At 55.1% G+C, this 4142-nt stretch overlaps 1 pseudogene; it reads left to right on the plus strand.

Moving 5' to 3' along the window:
* The first annotated feature begins 649 nt into the window (after positions 1-649).
* LOC147118804 (uncharacterized) overlaps positions 650-4142 on the plus strand; it is a 56112-nt pseudogene continuing 52619 nt past the window's right edge.

Here is a 4142-nt window from a genome sequence, read left to right on the forward strand (position 1 = left end):
CTACTCATTGGAGTTCAGAAGAATGAGAGGCGATCTTATTGAAACATATAAGATTGTGAAGGGGTTGGATCGGGTGGATGCGGGGAAGATGTTCCCGATGATGGGTGAAACTAGAACTAGGGAGCATAGTCTTAGAATAAGGGGCTGCTCTTTCAAAACTGAGATGAGGAGGAACTACTTCACTCAGAGGGTGGTAGGTCCATGGAATATGCTGCCCCAAAAAGCTGTAGAAGCTACATCATTCCATAAATTTAAAACAGAAATAGACAGTTTCCTAGAAGTAAAGGGAATAAAGGGTTATGGGGAGCGGGCAGGAATTTGGACATCAGTCGAGGTTCGGATCGGTCATGGCCCTGTGGGTGGCGGAGCGGGCCCAGGGGCCGTGTAGCCTGATCCTGCTCCTATTTCGTGTGTCTAATTCTGTTAGATTCAGGAGATGGTTCTGTGATAGTGGATTAGCGGTTAGGATCAGATCAGCCATGATCTTATTGAATGGCGGAGCAGGCTCGAGGGGCCGATTGGCCTACTCCTGCTCCTATTTCTTATGTTCTTATGTAGAGTGTTCCAGTGCATTGATTGTGGAAAGAGCTTTAACCAGTTACACAGCCTGAAATAACATCGCACTGTTCACAGCGGGGAGAAAGCGTACATGTGTTTTGTGTATGGACGAAGCTTCAACTGCTCGTCCAACCTGGAGAGACACAAGGACACCCGCACCACGGAGAAACCGTGGAAATGTGGGGACTGTGGGAAGTGATTCAATTACCCATCTGAGCTGGAAACTCATCGACGCAGTCACACTGGGGAAAGGCCATTCATCTGCTCCATGTGTAGGACGGGATTCACTCAGTCATCCAAACTGCTGAGACACCAGTGAGTTAACACTGGGGAGAGGCCATTCACCTGTTCTGAGTGTGGGAAAGGATTCACTCAGTCATCCCAACTGCAAACACACCAGCGAGTTCACACTGATGAGAGACCGTTCACTTGCCCCGTGTGTGGGAAGGGATTCACTTGTTCATCCAGCTTTATTGAACACCAACTTGTGCACTCTGATAAGAGACCATTTAAATGTTCCGACTGTGAGAAGAGCTTTAAACGCACAAAAGGTCTGTTGAGACACCAACGCACTCACACGGGCGAGAGACCGTTCATCTGCCCAGTCTGTCGGAAGGGATTCACTTGTTCATCCAGCCTCCTTGAACATCAATTTGTTCACTCTGATAAGAGACCATTTAATTGTGCTGACTGTGAGCAGAGCTTTAAATACACAAAGGATCTGTTGAGACACCAACGCACTCACACTGGGGAGAGACCGTTCACCTGCTCTGCGTGTGGGAAGGGATTCACTTATTCATCGAACTTAATTGAACATCAACTTGTTCACACTGACAAGAGACCATTTAAATGTTTTGACTGTGAGAAGAGCTTTAAGCGCACAAATGACCTGCTAAAACACCAACGTACTCATACTGGGGAGAGGTCATTCACCTGTTTTGTCTGTGAGAAGGGATTCACTAACTCCTCCAGCCTCATTGAACACCAACTTGTTCACTCTGATAAGAGACCATTTAAATGTTCTGACTGCGAGAAGAGCTTTAAAAGGACAAAGGATCTGTTCAGACACCTATGCACTCACACTGGGGAGAGGCCATTCACCTGCTCCGTCTGTGGGAAGGGATTCACTGATTCATCCAACCTGCCGATACACCAGCCTGTTCACACTGGGGAGAAGTCTTTCACCTGCTCCATGTGTGGGAAGGGATTCACTCGTTCATGCAACTTGCTGACACACCAGCGAGTTCACACTGGGGAGAAGCCGTTCACTTGCTCTGAGTGTGGGAAGAGATTCAGTCAGTCATCCACCCTCCTGAGACACCAGCGAGTTCACAAGTGACTGCAGGGGTTGGATTCTGCTTATATTGCTGCTGTTAATCACATCCAGGACTGTTCAATCTGTGGCAGTTGGGGTTTGTTTCTGCTGATGTTAATAACCCTATAACTGGGCTGGAGTTTAATATTCTGTATAAATCTCTATATATATAAGACCTCTTCTGTCTGTCTGTCTGTCTGTCCGTTCTCTATACGTTTCAAAGTTATAGAGCGTACCGACGCGCGCGTCACGTCAAAAGAAAGCTTACGATTACGGACCGGTCATAGGCATATTTACGTTTCGGCCGGACAAAGATCGCGCCCGCGGTATCCAAAAAACGTTCAACATTCCGCTCATTAGCATCTCATTAGCGACCGTGTGACATCGAGGTCGACCAATCGTACGGCGGGTTCCTGGTGCGTGCCATCCTATAGTTGAGTGTTGAGTGACTTGACGATTGACCAATCCTATGCTTCGGTGACCTGACGGTCGACCAATCGGTGCGTGTGTGGGCGGGCCTTATCGTTCTGAACCGAGGTGAGTGGCCGCCATCTTGATTTTTCACGATTTTTTCCCCACACTTTCTGTGTGTTAGGGAACTAAGGTAAATATTTGAATTATGTGTTAGGGAATTAAATAACAATTTATTTGAGTTTTAAATTGTGTTTAGCAACAGTAGGAAATTAAGTGATCCCCTAACCACCGCCGTCCTCCCCCCTCCTCCTCACCCTCGCGCAGGGGGGACTCGGGGCTGCTCTCCAGGCCCGCTGCAGGCAGACCTGAAGCTTAAAAAATTTCTCTCTCTCTTCCCTCTCTCTCTCTCTCCTTCTCCTCTTCCCTCTCTCTCCTTCTCCTCTTCCCTCTCTCTCCTCTTCCCTCTCTCTCTCTCTCTACTTCCCCCTCTCTCTCTTCCTGTGAGTGCGGGCCACCCGAAGTTAGCCGCTCGCTAACGGCCGCTGGGCCGCGGGGTTTCCCTGCCTGCTCCCCGCGGGCCGCCTCGTGCCGCTGGCACTGACCACGCCTGCGCCGCCCGCGCCTCGCTCCACTGGCACTGACCGCACCTGCGCCACCCGCCCGCCCGCGAGAGCCCACTCTCCCGCTCCCGGCCGCCGCTCAGCTCAAGGGGGGAGTGGGGAGGGGGAGTGTGTGAGGGAGAGGGGGGGAGTGTGAGGGAGAGGAGGGGGGAGTGTGAGGGAGAGGAGGGGGGAGTGTGAGGGAGAGGAGGGGGAGTGTGAGGGAGAGGAGGGGGAGTGTGAGGAGAGGAGGGGGGAGTGTGAGGGAGAGGAGGGGGGGGAGTGTGAGGGAGAGGAGGGGGGGAGTGGGAGGAGAGGAGGGGGGGAGTGTGAGGGAGAGGAGGGGGGGGAGTGTGAGGGAGAGGAGGGGGGAGTGCGAGGAGAGGAGGGGGGAGTGCGAGGGAGAGGAGGGGGGGAGTGCGAGGGAGAGGAGGGGGAGTGAGAGGGAGAGGAGGGGGGAGTGTGAGGGAGAGGAGGGGGAGTGTGAGGAGGGAGGAGGGGAGTGTGAGGGAGAGGAGGGGGGAGTGTGAGGGAGAGGAGGGGGGAGTGTGAGGGAGAGGAGGGGGGAGTGTGAGGGAGAGGAGGGGGGGAGTGTGAGGGAGAGGAGGGGGGAGTGTGAGGGAGAGGAGGGGGAGTGTGAGGGAGAGGAGGGGGGAGTGAGGGAGAGGAGGGGGAGTGTGAGGGAGAGGAGGGGGGAGTGTGAGGGAGAGGAGGGGGGAGTGTGAGGGAGAGGAGGGGGGGAGGGGAGGAGAGTGAGGGAGAGGAGGGGGGGAGTGTGAGGAGAGGAGGGGGGGAGTGTGAGGGAGAGGGGGGGTATTGTGAGGGGGGAGGAGTGTGAGGGAGAGGAGGGAGGGAGAGGGCGGGAGTGTGAAGGAAGGGGGGTATTGTGAGGGAGAGGAGGGGGGGAGTGTGAGGGAGAGGAGGTGGGGTGGAGTGTGAGGGAGAGGGTGGGGATTGTGAGGGGGAGGAGTGTGAGGGAGGGCGGGGAGGAGTGTGAGGGAGAGGGGGGAGTGTGAGGGAGAGGGTGGGGAGTTTGAGGGAGAGGGGGGGGAGGTCGCTCTCTCTCCCCCCACAGTCACTCTCTCTCCCCCCCAGTCACTCTCTCTCCCCCCCGTCGCTCTCTCTCCCCCCCAGTCGCACTCTCTCCCCCCCAAGTCACTCTCTCTCCCCCCCCAGTCGCTCTCTCTCCCCCCCACAGTCGCACTCTCTCCCCCCCCACAGTCGCTCTCTCTCCCCCCGTCGCTCTCTCTCCCCCC

Source organism: Somniosus microcephalus, chromosome 4, assembly GCF_052327205.1.
Source record: "Somniosus microcephalus isolate GS21.2 chromosome 4, FLI_Smic_1.0, whole genome shotgun sequence".
NCBI lineage: Eukaryota > Metazoa > Chordata > Chondrichthyes > Squaliformes > Somniosidae > Somniosus > Somniosus microcephalus.